Raw genomic sequence first — 17529 nt, 5'->3', positions numbered from 1 at the left:
CACGCGCCGGCTAAGTGACCGTCATAGCTGTATAAAGCCATACAATTTAAACACTGCATCAATCATAATGTATGAATTTTGCTGCCTCTAAGCCTTCTCTCTCCTCTTAGAGGCGGCCTCCATACATTGCAAACCCCTGCCTCTAGTCCAAAATTGTTAGCATCATCTCTTAGCATAGAGGCGGCCTCTAAGAAATAAGCAAATTGAGTGGCCCCATATGTCAGTTCTAGTGAGCAGCAATGGGAGAATAGAATATATTAAGAAGCTTGTTTTCCAACACAGTTGATGGGGTCCATCTAAGAGGTGACCGCAACCTCCATACATTACGTGTTTTTCTCTAAAAGTTAGAGGCAGGTGTAGGGGGTCATCTTTCGAAACAGGCTTTCGCCCCGCTTTATAGATAAAGCACAACGGCCAGAATCCAACACACAAGTCCTAACACAGAAAATAAAGAAGATAGTCCGCTGGGGCAACAGCACAGTCCAGCCCAAAATAAAGAAAAGAAACAAAAAATGCCCACACGGGGCCAGCTAGGCAACAAGCAAGGGAGAGGAGAGCCGTCGGACGGCCGCCATCAACGCGTCCAGGTAGTGCTGAAGTCGGCCCATCTTAGAGGCTGGGTTGCCTCCCTGGTTGCCTCTACACGCTGTGGATGCCCTCACAAGCTTATTACGGACATTTCATAGTGTCCATAAGAGGGCACCAATGATAACCCAAAGGATAGTGATGGGGTCATAGTCCTAGGGTAGGGTCATAGGCCAGCCATGCAGGTCCTACCCAAGGACTACCCCACACAAAGGACAAGACCCTAAGTCTACCCCGACTGAATTAAGGAATCCCCATTATCCAGTCGGCAACAGGTCCTATATCATCCAGTCGGATACTAGCATTCGGAGAATACCAAGCTAACCGACTGGATACACTCGGTACATCGTAACCTCCCTGGAGGGAAACGGTCGTACGTTTCCGGGTGCATTTATTAGCATTTAGAGCATACGTTACCTGTAACGTATGCATTCAATCCCCACTACTCCGCCCTTATACTGGAACCGTTGTGGAGGGCAGCGCACTCTATATAAGCCGCCCTCCCCCACTGGTAGAAGGGTTAGCAAATCATTGTATTCCATATTACCGTTGTGGGGCTGGCGTCTAAGTGACTTCCGGCGAGTTTGCGATTACTTCCTTTCGTCATGTCGTCCGGAGGAGATTCGAGCATGGGTCACCAGATCCTCTTCGGCGCTCTCTCCTTCTTCGTCGACGATTCGGCGTGGCTTTGGGATGCGCCCCTTGACGTCGAGGCGCTTCCCCGTCGCGGGGCTACGCACTTCCGTGCCGGCGCTCGCGGCGTCCTTCTTCTTCAACAGTCGACTCCGGTGTCGACCTGCACCGCTGCCACACGCCGCAGAAAGCAGTCTCGCCGTCCGCGGCTCCAGCGTTGGGTGCAACACGCCCACGCGCGCCAGATCGCATCTTCGCAAGTGGCAGTTCTTGAGTCCGTTGTGGTTGCCCCGTCGGCCCAGCACTCAGACTTGGTTCCGACTGAGTTTCCTTCTGAGCATGCGGGTCACGGGCCCGCAGCAGAAGTACACATGGCCAACTTCCATGAAGATCCTCGTCAGGCTGGCCGGAACGAGCGCGTGATCGGCGAAACGTCCGGCGCACGTCGTCCACCTCGCCGTTCTGCTAGTCGGCACACTCGGCGGAGCAACGTGGAGCTGTTCTGCACACCTCTCCTCAACTTGGCTGCAGCTGCCAAAATAGTGGATTCCCTCCAACCGACTGATTCAGAAGTTGGCAGTGGGATCGAGCAGATCCGAGCCCTGTTGCACACGGCGCAGCAGCAGAATTCGGCAGTCTCCCAGTCGCACAACCGGATCTATAACAGCTCCGTCCACGCGAACACGCATCGGTCGGTTCACAGCCCTGGATCCCATCAGCGCCACAGGGGAGGCAGCCGTTCCGTGATCCATGAAGATCGTCGTCGCTCACGCACCCCTCCGCGGGGTGGGCCCTATGGGTCCCGACATCATGATGATCGGTGTTCAGTCGGCGACACTTACGACCCAAGACCCGACGCAAGAGGACATATCGCCCAGCGAAGAGTCGACAGAGGTCGAGCCCACCGCGATGGTCACGATATGGACCGTCCGAGTGGAAGCAGGGCCATCGTGTCTGGTCCCGAGTGTTTTAGTCGAGCCATCCGCTCGGCTGACATCCCGCCCAACTTCCGATTGGCGGCGGGAATCAGTAAGTTTACAGGGGAGTCCAAGCCGGAAACATGGCTGGATGACTACCGAGTGGCAGTCCAGATCGGAGGAGGGGACGACCATGTCGCCATGAAGCACCTCCCTCTGATGCTCGACGGCTCGGCGCGAGCGTGGCTGAACCAGTTGGCCCCCTCAAGCATCTACAGTTGGGCAGATCTGGCCCGAGTGTTCATCAAGACCTTCGAAGGGACGTGCAAGCGCCCTGCTGGCCTTGTGGAGCTCCAGCACTGCGTTCAGAAGCAGAATGAGCCCCTGCGTGACTTCATCCAGCGCTGGACAACTCTCTACCACACGGTGGAGAACGTCACCGAGCATCAAGCAGTCTGCGCCTTCAAGGCAGGCGTACGGTACAGAGAGCTGTACCTAAAGTTCGATCGAACGGGCGACATCTCCATGAGCAAGATGATGGAGATAGCGGCTCGCTATGCAAACGATGAAGAAGAAGACCGCATCCGGAGTGGCAAGCACAAGACAGTCGGCGATGTTGACGGAGGTAACACTCGGAAGCAGAAACAGAAAGCTCCGCCCACACCGCAAGCAGAAGCTGCAGCCGTGACCAATGCCAAGTTCAAGGGCAAAGGGAAGGCGCAGTTTACCCCCAAGAAGAAGCCGTTCAACAATTCCATCCTAGACCAGCCTTGTCCGGTTCACACGAAGATGGACGAAGAAGGCAACCCCATATACGCAAAGCATACCACTCGACAGTGTCGTCTCCTGATCCAGGGGTTCAGCGAGGGACAACCGAGTGAGAAGGATCCTGAACAGGATGAGGAGGATAAGGAGGATCCGTTCCCCCAAGTCCATGCAACCCTGATGATCTTTGCTGACGTCGAGAGCAAGAGCCGACTGAAGCTGGTGAACAGAGAGGTGAACATGGCCACCCCTTCCAACCCCAAGTTCCTCAAATGGTCCCAGACTGCGATCACCTTCGACCAGTCGGATCAGCCGGCACATGTACCCACCCCGGGAAGACAGGCCCTGGTCATCGACCCGGTGGTAGAAGGAGTCCGACTGCGCAAAGTCCTCATGGATGGCGGCAGCGGCTTGAACATCATGTACGCCGACACCCTCAAGGGGATGGGCATCCCGATGTCCAGACTCAGCGAGAGCAGCATGCAGTTCCACGGAGTCGTTCCTGGATGGAAGGCCAAATCACTCGGCCAGATCGCGTTGGACGTCGTTTTCGGATCCGACAAGAACTTCCGCAAGGAGAAGCTGACGTTCGAAGTGGTTGACTTCCAGAGCGCTTATCACGCAATTCTGGGTCACCCCGCATATGCGCACTTCATGGCCCATCCATGTTACGTGTACCTGAAGCTGAAGATGCCAGGCCCGAAAGGCGTGATCACCATCACAGGCAATCGGCAGCAGGCTGAAGAGTGTCTGCAGCAGGTATCAAGAATTGCCGACCAGCAGATGGCCGTCCTCGAGCTGGACGAGTACAAGAAGACAGTCGACCCCGCCGACCTGATGCGCTTGAAAAAGCTGGCTTCAGAGTCTGCATTTCAGTCGGCGGGGGAGACAAAGAAGGTCAGCATCCACCCGACGGACGCCACTGCTGCCCCAACGAACATCTCGCTCAAAGTGTAGAGCTGCCTGCTAAGAGAAGCAAATTTTTTTGGCCATAGGAAGCCGAGCTCACCCAATTCCTCCGTGAGAACTGGGACATCTTCGCATGGAAACCCTCCGACATGCCAGGTGTACCCAGGGAGTTGGCTGAGCACCGACTGCACGTAGATTCCACGGCTCGGTCTGTCCGAGAACGTCTGGCGCCGGTCCGCCGCGCACAAGAGGAAGGCAATCGGGGAAGAGGTGGCCAAGCTGCTGGCAGCCAACTTCATTCGCGAGGTTCACCACTCCGAGTGGCTCGCCAATGTCGTCATGGTGCCCAAGAAGGACAAGTCGCTCCGAATGTGCATCGACTTCAAGCATCTCAATAAGGTCTGCCCGAAAGACCATTTTCCGCTCCCCCGCATAGATCAAATTGTCGATTCGACTGCGGGTTGCGAGCGTCTGTCATTTCTCGATGCCTACTCGGGCTATCATCAGATCCGTCTGTATGGTCCCGATGAGTTAAAGACAGCCTTCATCACCCCATTGGGGTGCTTCTGCTACATCACTATGCCTTTCGGTCTGAAGAATGCAGGAGCTACCTTTATGCGCATGATCCAAAAATGTCTCCTCGACCAGATCGGTCGCAATGTGGAGGCATATATGGATGATATCGTAGTCAAGTCACGCAAAGGTTCCGACCTGCTGACTGACTTGGCAGAAACATTCGCCAACCTTCGTAGGTACGATATCAAGCTCAACCCAGCCAAATGTTCATTCGGTGTTCCCAGCGGAAAGTTACTCGGTTTCTTTGTTTCCGAACGAGGGATCGACGTCAACCCCGAAAAGATCGGGACCATTGTCTGAATGGAGAGGCCGGTCAGAATACACGATGTTCAACGGCTCACAGGTTGCCTAGCGGCTTTAAGCAGGTTCATCAGTCGATTCGGCGAAAAAGCACTTCCTCTGTGCCGACTCATGAAGAAATCAGATACCTTCGAGTGGACAGACGAAGCCCAAGTCGCATTCGACGACCTCAAAGTCCTACTTTCCACCCAGCCGGTTCTTACTGCTCCGCTCAGTAAAGAGCCCCTTCTTCTATATATCGCGGCTACAAATCAAGTTGTCAGTACTGTTCTTACAGTCGAGCGAGAAGAAGAAGGCAAAGCATACAAAGTTCAGCGGCCAGTGTACTACGTCTCCGAAGTCCTGACTCCTTCCAAGCAGAGGTATCCCCATTATCAAAAACTTATCTATGGGATCTATATGACTGCGAAGAAGGTGGCTCATTATTTCCAAGACCACTCGGTATGTGTCGTTTCTGATGCTCCGTTGTCGGAAATTCTCGACAATCGAGACGCATCAGGCCGAGTGGCGAAGTGGGCAATGGAGATGTTGCACTGTGACATCAAGTTCGAGGCCAAGAAAGCTATTAAGTCCCAAGCCCTGGCTGACTTTATAGCAGAATGGGTAGAACAACAGCAACCGACCCACATCTACTCGGCTCATTGGACAATGTTCTTCGATGGGTCTAAGATGTTGAATGGCTCCGGCGCTGGTGTTGTGATCATATCACCAAAGGGCGACAAGCTCAAGTACGTGCTGCAGGTACACTTTGATTCCTCCAACAACGAGGCAGAGTATGAAGCTCTCCTCTGCGGATTGCGCATGGCCATCTCACTCGGCGTCCGTCGCTTGATGGTCTACGGCGATTCGGATTTGGTGGTCAATCAAGTGATGAAAGAGTGGGACGTGAGGAACCCCACCATGACCACATACTGCAATGCAGTGAGGAAGCTGGAGAAGAAGTTTGAAGGTCTAGAGCTCCACCATGTTCCGAGACTGAAGAACCAAGTAGCTGACGAGTTGGCAAAACTCGAATCCACTCGGAGACCCGTCCCGAGTGATGTCTGCCTCGAGCACCTCCACCTTCCCTCAGTCAAAGAAGATCCCTTCACAGAGGAACCGGTACAACCCAAGAGCACAACAGATCCGACTGAAGTCGATGTACCTGCTGTGGTTGATCTGGTCATGGAGATTCTGGCTGTCATTCCCGATTGGACTGTGCCGATCATGGCATATATCTTGAGGCAAGAACTTCCAGAAGACGAAGTCCAAGCCAGGCAGATAGTCCGCAGGTCGAAGTCATTCACTGTCATTGAAGGCCAGTTGTACAAGGAGAGTATCTCAGGCGTTCTTCAACGATGCATCTCCCCAGAGGAGGGGCAGCTGATTCTGGAGGATATTCACTCGGGAACCTGCGGTCATCACGCTTCTTCGAGAGCAATCGTCGCCAAGGCGTTCAGGGCCGGTTTCTTTTGGCTGCAGGCAAACGAGATGACTAAAGATATAGTCCACAGATGTGAAGGCTGCCAATTCTACTCCAACAAGTCCCACAAGCCAACGTCTGCGTTAAAGACGATCCCTCTGGTGTGGCCGTTTGCAGTGTGGGGATTAGATACAGTCGGCCCATTCAAGGCAGGCCAAGGTGGATACACATATCTGTTAGTGGCAGTCGACAAGTTCACGAAATGGATCGAAGCGAAGCCCATCAAGAAGCTTGACGCTTCGACAGCCGTCAAGTTTGTCAGAGACATCATCTTCAGATTCGGTGTACCTCACAGCATAATTACGGACAACGGGACAAACTTTGACTCGGACAGATTCAAAGGTTTGTGTACAAGCCAAGGTATCCGAGTGGATTTTGCTTCCGTAGCACATCCTCAGTCCAATGGATAAGCAGAGCGGGCAAACGGGCTTATTTTGCAAGGATTGAAGCCCCGACTCCTGCGAGAGATAGGACATGCCGCTGGCGCTTGGGTTACCGAGCTACCTTCAGTGCTTTGGGGACTTCGAACAACCCCGAACAGATCTACAGGGCGATCACCGTTCTTCCTCGTTTATGGAGCAGAAGCGGTCCTTCCGAGTGACTTGCTTCACAATGCGCCACGAGTCGAACTCTTCTCCGAAGCCGAAGCAGAACAAGCAAGGCAAGACGGAGTGGATCTTCTGGAAGAGGAGCGCGAGATCGCGTTAACTCGCTCGACCATTTATCAACAAAATCTGCGGCGTTTTCATGCACGCCACGTGAGAAGTCGGACGTTCCAAGCAGGCGACCTCGTGCTCCGAGTGGATCAACAAAGACCCCACAAGTTGGCTCCAGCCTGGGAAGGACCCTTCATCATCTCCAAGGTGCTGAACAACGGAGCATACAGACTCTACAACATTCAGAGGGAGACAGACGAGCCGCGCGCATGGAACGGAGACCTCCTGAAGCGATGTAAAGAACAAGTATTGGCGAAATAATATAAAGCAGATTGAGTTTTTTGCAGGTTCAAAGTTCTTCCGCGGTCGCAGACTCCGGTCTCAAAAAAAAAAACTTAGCTGCGATTCAGCATCGCCTAAGTACTAATCTTCTTCGAGTGTGCACTTAACGTCACACTCGGGGGCTTAGCTGCGATCCAGCATCGCCTAAGTATTAACCTTCTCCGAGTGTGCACTACACGTCACACTCGGGGGCTTAGCTGCGATCCAGCATCGCCTAAGTACTAACCTTCTCCGAGTGTGCACTTCACGTCACACTCGGAGGCTTAGCTGCGATCCAGCATCACCTAAGTATTAATCTTCTCCGAGTGTGCACTTCACGTCACACTCGGAGGCTTAGCTGCGATCCAGCATCGCCTAAGTATTAACCTTCTCCAAGTGTGCACTTCACATCACACTCGGAGGCTTAGCTGCGATCTAGCATCGCCTAAGTATTAACCTTCTCCGAGCGTGCACTTCACGTCACACTCGGAGGCTTAGCTGCGATCCAGCATCGCCTAAGTACTAACCTTCTCCGAGCGTGCACTTCACGTCACACTTGGAGGCTTAGCTGCGATCCAGCATCGCCTAAGTATTAACCTTCTCCGAGCGTGCACTTCACGTCACACTCGGAGGCTTAGCTGCGATCTAGCATCGCCTAAGTATTAACCTTCTCCGAGCGTGCACTTCACGTCACACTCGGAGGCTTAGCTGCGATCCAGCATCGCCTAAGTACTAACCTTCTCCGAGCATGCACTTCACGTCACACTCGGAGGCTTAGCTGCGATCCAGCATCGCCTAAGTATTAACCTTCTCCGAGCGTGCACTTCACGTCACACTCGGAGGCTTAGCTGCGATCCAGCATCGCCTAAGTATTAACCTTCTCCGAGTGTGCACTTCACGTCACACTCGGAGGCTTAGCTGCGATCTAGCATCGCCTAAGTATTAGCCTTCTCCGAGCGTGCACTTCACGTCACACTCGGAGGCTTAGCTGCGATCCAGCATCGCCTAAGTATTAACCTTCTTCGAGCGTGCACTTCACGTCACACTCGGAGGCTTAGCTGTGATCCAGCATCGCCTAAGTATTAACCTTCTCCGAGTGTGCACTTCACGTCACACTCGGAGGCTTAGCTGCGATCTAGCATCGCCTAAGTATTAACCTTCTCCGAGTGTGCACTTAACGTCACACTCGGGGGCTTAGCTGCGATTCAGCATCGCCTAAGTATTAACCTTCTCCGAGTGTGCACTACACGTCACACTCGGGGGCTTAGCTGCGATCCAGCATCGCCTAAGTACTAAACTTCTCCGAGTGTGCACTTCACGTCACACTCGGGGGCTTAGCTGCGATTCAGCATCGCCTAAGTACTAAACTTCTCCGAGGGTGCACTACACGTCACACTCGGGGGCTTAGCCGCGATTCAGCATCGCCTAAGTATTAACCTTCTCCGAGTGTGCACTTCACGTCACACTCGGGGGCTTAGCTGCGATCCAGCATCACCTAAGTATTAACATTCTCCGAGTGTGCACTTCACGTCACACTCGGGGGGCTTAACACCGATCCAACATGGACTGTTTGCCTTTGGCTTCACCAAGAAACGCCAAACAAAAACTCGAATCAACATTGCAACAGAAGAGCAAAAATCGGATTCCAAAATCCTCGCAAAGATACCTAACTCGGTGCGGATCAAGTTTACCTGCACCGATTTAAAAGTGTGACGGCCAACAGAAGTGGCCAAAGTACCTTACACATAAACACTCGGCATACCGAGGATAAAGTTTCTTACGCGTCAGCTGGGCCGGCACCAGGACTGGAGGGCTCCACGAAAGTGTCCAAGTCGATTCCGTCAGCGATGCGGGTAGCACTCTCAAGGAACGTCTCCATGAAGTATTCGAATCGAAGCTTCTTCGTGTTGGCGACCTTCAGCGTCTTCAGTTTTTCCTCACGCACGTCCTTGCAATGGACTCGAACCAGGGACAACGCAACATCTGCACCGCAACGAGCTGCAGATTTCTTCCACGACTGCACTCTGTTGGGAATCTCCGCCAGTCGGGTCATCAGGTTCTCCATCTCCTGCCGCGACTCATCTTCTGGCCAAAGCTCCTTGTCGATTCGGCCGACGACTTCTCTCAGTTGACCGATGAAAGGACCAACTTTGCCCACGCGGATGTGCGCACGGAGCAGATCCCGATTGGCGTCGTCGCCGAGTGGAACGTTCTCAAGAATCGAACGCTCCACGTCAGCCGCTTCAGCTTCGGCGTCAAAGCAAAAATCTACGACAATAGGACAAACAGACAATAAGCGACGAGTGCTACGCGCATAGCACAACCACTCGGAAAAATAAGGACTTACCAACCAGACGCGTCATCATCTGCCGAGCCCAGTCGCTCACATATTTCTCTTGTGCTCTGCATCGTTTGTTCAGCACGTCCATCTGACTCATCAGCGCAGTCCTCTGCTTCCCCATCCTTTCTACTTCCTCAGTCAACACCTTGTTCACTTCACGCGCCTGCTCCAATGACTTCTCCCGTTCCGCCAGAGCTTCCTTCATGCCGACCATTGCAAGCATGGCCGCATCAAGTTCACCAGCGAACTGATTCCTCTCCGCCTTGAGAGCCTCATAGGCCGTCCCCATTCCACAAGTTTTCTGCCAACAAGAAACAAGGGACAATTAGAAAGTTCAACAGTTAACAGTCTAAGTTCTTCAGACCCCTGCCGACGCAAGCAGTCGACAGCGGTCTCGGGGACTACACCCAGTGGATTCACTGAGAGTGACCCCACTGGCATGCACCTCAAGCAGGCCTGCCCTATTGAAATGCATGTTTTCACCTACGCCTCCGAGGCCAATACTACCCGACCTGAGTACAACTTACTCTCGGGGACTCTTACCGTAAGTGCACTCCGACTGCAACAATTACTCGCACTCGGTAATCCTATTTACAGACACAACCAAACTCAAGGCAAAGTGTATAAAGACAACTGTCGGTGCAAGCACTCGACAGAAGTCTTGGGGACTACACCCACTGGGTTCACTCAGAGTGAACCCATTGCAAACAACAGCTGATATTCAATAACACCCAGTGGGTTAGAGGGGAAAAGTAAATACTTACTAGACCACTTACTCGGATATCATCGCGCAGCTCCAAGCTCCGCTGGTACAAGGCCGTAATGGAGTCATAGGCCCTCTTGGCTTCTCCAGTCATCAGCTCCGCCTGCACCATAGCCCCCTTGGCCGCTCCCACCTGCTCCTCCGGGAGACGCTGGATGCTGAATTCAGCATGCGACGAACCTGGAATCGTCGGAGGTTCCTGAGGCATCCCAAGGCCCGCCCCAGTCGGATCCTCCTCCACCAGCACTGGTTCAGTCGGCGGCGGTGCCTCTGACGGCAGCACGTCGGCGGCGAGAGCGGCAGCGGGAGGAGCAGCCTCAAGAACAGGCTCCACAACTAGGTCGGCTCTCCCCTGGTCGCCCTCATCCAGGCAGATCGCCCCTGACAGGCCGAATGACACGAGGTCTCAGAAAAAGAAAGAAGCGATGGTATAAAACACTCGACGTTCCTACAACGCACCTGGCTGAGACGAGACGACGTTGTCCGTGTCCATGGGGTCGTCTTCCTGACGCGCCGGGGAGGTGGCAGAAGTAGCAACCCTGTCGAGTGAGATCCAGTCGGCCAGTAAACAGAAGTTCACTCGGATATCAGAAAAAACTGAAAGCTGAGTACACTTACGTGGAGGTGACGGGGACAGCGACCCTCATTCGCGGCAGAGCCTTCCGAGGTTTAGGCCCACTCGGCTTGGGCGCCTTAGAAGATTGGCCCGCAGCCTCAGCGGCGGCATCCCTGGTCCTCTTAGCGCTTCGAACACTCGGGACCACTGGAGCAATAGGCGAAGCACTCGAAGACGCGGGAGGAGCTGAGGGGACAGCGGGCTCGTGTCGGCGCTTGGTCCGATGCTCCAGTTGTGGAGGTGGCGAGTCCTGCTCCTCGTCTTCTTCCTCCTCCTTGCTGGACTCTTCCTCCGACTCCCCACTGTCGGAGACATATTCAGCGCTCTCCACGCTGCCCTCCTGGCTGCCCTCCTCCTCCTCGGCCGAATTCCCGTTCGAGACGGGAGAAAACCAGTTGGTCCACTCCTGCATAAAATTCAGTCGGCGACATCAAACATCACACAGAGATTCAAGAAAACGACAAGATTAAGACAGTTAGGAGCACTCGACAAGAGTCTCTCACCTGATTCGGCGGGGGATTATCCGCGCAGAAGGGCTTCACTCGCCGTGATCCTTTGGGATTCTCACAGGGACCCGTGATCTGGAGCACCCACAAGGTCACCCTCTCCTCAGTCACGCCCACAACATTGGTCCGAGTGGAATCCTCGGGCCCCGTGTAATGCCACATGGCATGGTCGCGAGCCTACAGAGGCTGGATCCGCCGACCAAGGAAGACTTCCAGCAGGTCTATACCGGTGACCCCCCTCCCGACGACGTCCACGAGCGCCTCAACCAAGGGCTGGACGTCGTTCTTCTCCGCCTTCGAGAGCGCGAGCTGCTTAGGCGGGGCGGGCCGGTCTAGACTAAAAGGAGGCAGACCAGTCGACGCATTCGGACAGGCGATATCCTGGCAGTAGAACCATGTCGACTGCCAATTCCTAACCGACTCACTTAACTGGAGAGCAGGATAGCTACTCCGACTCTTCTTCTGGAATCCTAAACCCCCACAGAGCTGGAGGAGGTGCGTCTTATCATCCGACTGGCTAAGTCGTTTGATGGTTTGGGATCGGGCGGAGAAGATGTGTTTGAACAAACCCCAATGGGGAGGGCAGCCGATAAAACACTCGCATAAGACTATGAAGGCACAAAGGTGCGCGATGGCATTCGGAGGGAAATGGTGAAGTTGGGCACCGAAGTGATTCATGATGCCCTTGAAGAAAGGATGCGGGGGCAAAGAAAAACCTCGGTGGACATGGCTGAGGAACAGGACGCGCTCCCCCTCCCGGGGCGCTGGCTCGACCTCGTCCTCCGCCGGCAGTCTCCAGGACTTGTGCACGAGCACTCCGTGCTCCACCAGCTGCAGCAAATCTCCCTCCGTCACCGTGGAGGGGAGGAAGTCTCCTTGGATCCACCCCGCCGGCAGCGGCTGCTGCCGCCGCTGAGCAGGCGTCGCCGCCTTGCCCTTCTTCTTCCTCGCCTCCATCTTGCTGGTCTGACCCTTGGTCATGGGGGCGACGGCGAACTCTCGAGAGGAAGGAGAAGGAGGGAGTGTTGGAGTGCTGGAGGTGGCGAGGAAGACGGAGCAGGCGAGAGCGAAAGATTCGGCGAGCGTAACGAAGAAGCCTCGCCGCCCAGATTTAAATAGGGTTCCGACTGGGTCACTGGTGGGTGGCCCCGAAACCTTATCCGCCCGACCGGCCGCGGTGATATCAGTGGAGGACTTGAAGGTGCGAGAATCGAGGCGTCAGGCGCTACTCGAGTGCGCTGACGTCGTCCCCGCTGAGCGCGCGAAACCCGAAATTTGAGATCCCGGAAAATCCGCCGCTGTCAGTTGACCGGTCACGTCAAAAGATGCCGCGGAAACACTCGGCTCCCGACAGTCGGTTTCGCAAGCACTTCCACCTGGATCGTTGGTCAGAAAAGGTAAAATGGATAGAGGCAAGCAACGCAGAAGCCGAATCTAATCCAGTCGGATCCGAACTTCAAGCACCGCTTCGTCGTTTCAACCCCAATCCATTCGGGGACTAATGATGGGGTCATAGTCCTAGGGTAGGGTCATAGGCCAGCCATGCAGGTCCTACCCAAGGACTACCCCACACAAAGGAGAAGACCCTAAGTCTACCCCGACTGAATTAAGGAATCCCCATTATCCAGTCGGCAACAGGTCCTATATCATCCAGTCGGATACTAGCATTCGGAGAATACCAAGCTAACCGACTGGATACACTCGGTACATCGTAACCTCCCTGGAGGGAAACGGTCGTACGTTTCCGGGTGCATTTATTAGCATTTAGAGCATACGTTACCTGTAACGTATGCATTCAATCCCCACTACTCCGCCCTTATACCGGAACCGTTGTGGAGGGCAGCGCACTCTATATAAGCCGCCCTCCCCCACTGGTAGAAGGGTTAGCAAATCATTGTATTCCATATTACACTCGACAACAAGCTCCGAGAGCACTGAGACGTAGGGCTGTTACCTCCACCGCAGAGGGGCCTGAACTCATACAACCTCGCGGTAGCTAGGACCCTGCCCATCTCATTCGTACCCTACACATGTACTGTCAGGCTTATACCCACGACAGATAGGTTTCATATTGGCATTGTGAAAACCAAGCACCTCGGCAAACATATCAGGAAGACTGCCGTGGCACCAACCGTCACCAACAACATTCCGAAGACAGTTCCACATGAACCTAACCGCCGGGCACACAAAGAATATGTGGTTGCAGACCTCTGACCCTAACATGTTTAACTGTGCAATATGCAACTCTTTGTACTTTGTGTCTGCGACTTTGGTTTTGATGGGTAGGAGTACCACCTTTTTCTAGTCGACATCAACACATAGTAGGCAATAGAAGCAGCACTACAATACTCTGGGTCATATGACAGTGACGGTCATTTTGACATGCTTTGTAAGTACAGAATAATCTGGGCCACATGATTATGGCTTCCATTTTGACATAGATGCAATACTGATCTACCAACCGGGAAAGGATGGCCACCTCATTGATTGGAAGAGATGAGTTGCACCTCTTTGGTGTTTGGTGTAGACAACCATCTCGTTTCATTTTAGTTTTGAAAAACGAGACGCCCCCTTCAAATTTAACCCCGGTCCGATATAAGAGTATGTTATCATAATTCAATCTTCTTGTTTGTTACAGTTGACCTCCTACAAACTGTTCTGCGTATCACATCATGTTATGAAGAGTCAATTGCATAAAACTAGCACATTTGCGGTTAGGTTTACAGAAAACCACCATATCGTTAATTCGTTGCAAAAAACATTGCTTTTTCACTAATCTTATTACAGAAAGCATTGATCGGGTGATTTGAATCCTTTAATCAATTTCTGACAAGTGGGGTCGGAGTTTAAGAAGCTGACTTAGCAAACAATTAACACACACACTCCTAAATCTAAAAAACAAAAGCAATCAGATACCCCACCGCGTGGACAACCACCTCGCTGTACGGCCAAGTGCGAGCGCTGTCGCGCTCCTTTTCGCCGTGGGAGAAAGGCACAAGTCGCCCAGCCTGGCCCAGCCGTTGCCAGCCACGACCGGCCCAACCACGGCCATGTCGACGACGCCGTGGCGGTGGCAGGAGGCAGAGGAGGGACTTGACGAGGCCCCCGGCGAGCACCTCGCGGCGGTCGTAGTAGGCAACGCGTAGGCAGAGCTCGAGTGCGGGGGCGCGCGCGTGGTGGTCGGCGGCGTACAACAGGGCCACCAGCCGCAGGGAGCTCGCCGCGCACGCGCGGGTCGACAGCCGCGGGAGCTCTCCGCGCGCGTGCCGCTTATCCACCAGTGTTTGGATTGCCGCCACATCCCGTTGAGCGCGCGCTCTGGTTGTCGTCGCCGCTGCCCGGGCGACGCCTCCGTGCTTCTCCTGGACACCGGATCTGGACGAAAATGGGACGATGGCGAGCGAAGGTCACCGGAGAAGGAGTGTAGGCTAGCTGAGTGCAGAGAGAGAGAGAGAGAGAGAGAGAGAGGGAGGGAGGGAGGGAGGGGAGAGGGGGAGAGGGAGGGAGGGGGAGAGGGAGGGAGAGGAAGGGGAAGAGGGAGGGAGAGGGGGAGAGACGGATATATATATATATATATATATATATATATATATATATATATATATATATATATATATATATATATATATATATAAGAGATCGTAAGAAAATATACACACTAGCAAAAAAAGGCCCGTGCGTTGCAACGGGAGAATTTTTTTTTCATAATCTCCAATTGTGATAATCATATTATGCTCTTAAAATTTTAGGACATTTCTTGAAATGCATGAACAATATTTGAACTTTGATGAAAATGGAAAATTATGTTTTGTTAATTAATGATAGCATATGCATAAGAACATTATTTTTATCTTGCTGATATATGTGTTTGCATTTGTAATCTAAGTAAAGTCTTAATTTGATTGCAAACATGTTAGACATCTTCATCGAAAACAATCAATTTGTAAGTACATGCATACCAAATGTTTCAGGTTGCGTATGAATATCGATATTCTTAACAAAATAATTAGCAAAGCAGTTTATATATATGAAAAATCAAAGCTAAGCCATTTGTTTACGTAAAGCTTGTATAAACAATATTGTATATTTTTTATACATTAGAAATATTTTTTTGCGTGTGACATCAGAAACATTATTGAGTTTTGATGTCTAATTTTTAATACACATTTTACATATATTGTATGCATCATGAGCATTTTTTCTATACATGTTTTATATTATTGAAATACACGATTAACATTGTTGAAAAGTTCTATTTTTTTGTGTCTACTTTGTTCTATACACATTATATACATTTGTATATGTTTTCTTATACACCGGAAAACATTTTTCTATGAACATTTAAAGTTTTTTAAATACATGATTAATATTTTTCAAAATAAAAGAAATATATATTATTTATTGTCCATACGTACTGTACATTTTTTGTATGAAAAATCAAAGCTAAGCCATTTGTTTACGTAAAGCTTGTATAAACAACATTGTATATTTTTTATACATTAGAAACATTTTTTTGCGTGTGACATCAGAAACATTATTGAGTTTTGATGTCTAATTTTTTAATACACATTTTACATATTTTGTATGCATCATGAACATGTTTTCTATACATGTTTTACATTATTCAAATACACGATTAACATTTTTGAAAAGTTCTATTTTTTATGTCTACTTTGTTCCATACACATTGTATATTTTTGTATATGTTTTCTTATACACCGGAAATATTTTTCTATGCACATTTAAAGTTTTTTAAATACATGATTAATATTTTCAAAATAAAAGAAAAATATATTATTTATTGTCCATACGCACTGTACATTTTTTTGTATATATGGAAACTTTTTTGTCTATAAATTTGATATTTCTTTAATATATGATTAACATTTGTGTAAAGTTTATCGAAATAAAGGCAAAAGAGAAAAAATATAGAAAAAATGCGAAATAGAAGAAAAAAAGGGTTTTTTTGCCGCAACAGGGATCGAACCTGGGTCTTCAGGGAGGGGGAGAGCACGCACCCAACCATTTCAGCTAGCTTTGCACTTGTGATAAAATCCGGAAAGCATATCCTTTAGAAAGAGCCGAAGCGAAGTTCAAATAACGAATCGTTTTTGTCACTCAGGGGTGGCATTGGTGTGTAATTTTGGCAAACTTTAGGGGTAAATTTAATGACGTACCACAGAAGCAATATGTGCTTTATTAGTAGGTATAGAATAGATATATATAGAAACTCTATTCATCACCCAGGGTGCAGATTAAATTATTCCTCACCCGAGGTAATTTTACGACCATTTCATAAATAAATTAAATTTGAAATGCAAATAGATATGTTTATATTGATTCACTACGAAAAAATTGACATAAGAAAACAAAAATATAGGTCATAAGACCAGAAAAATCATATTTTATGAATAATTTACACTATGTTTTTATGTTTGTAATTTTACGTGATATAAAATATTTTTTACGGTGACTATGTATTTTTTTACGGTCTCTTTTTACGTATGAGATAAGATAATAATTTCAAAAACGTAAAAATACAGCGTGTTGATGTGAAAATAGAGGGGGTGAAGAATAACTATTTCTCACCCAGGGTAACGAATAGCGCGACCATATATATATATATATATATATATATATATATATATATATATATATATATATATATGACGCCCGTTTGGGGCACCTAGGTGCCCAGGCACCTTGCCTAGAAATCGTTGGATTACATTAAGATGCGTGCATTTGTAATTAGTATTAACAATAATGGGTCAACCCATTAGCATTTATTAGGAAAGAATTATTGCTTGAAAGATAGAGAAAATCAGCAATTAATGGTTAATTAAGGCCATGCATGCTCTATGGTACGTGCCCAACTTTAGTTCTTATACGTGCACTTTTTTTTATACATAACATAGGAAGTCATATAGACAATTAGGTACGTAGGTATATCATCATCTTGGGTATAAAATGTATGATTACCTTTTGTCTCCATGGAAAAATAATCCGGTATGTCATTAAACATATACTTGTATTCAAAAAAGATATATTTTTTGGTGTGTACATACCCATCGTATTTCTCTACATACCCTCAAATGTGTGATTTTTACCCCGGGTATTCAGATACATATGTATGTCATAATTCACGTAGTCGAGTATACACGTAAACATATTTTACTTTA

This window comes from Hordeum vulgare, chromosome 4H, assembly GCF_904849725.1.
Source record: "Hordeum vulgare subsp. vulgare chromosome 4H, MorexV3_pseudomolecules_assembly, whole genome shotgun sequence".
In the NCBI taxonomy this organism is placed as follows: domain Eukaryota; kingdom Viridiplantae; phylum Streptophyta; class Magnoliopsida; order Poales; family Poaceae; genus Hordeum; species Hordeum vulgare.
Note: the sequence above shows the minus strand (reverse complement) of the source record.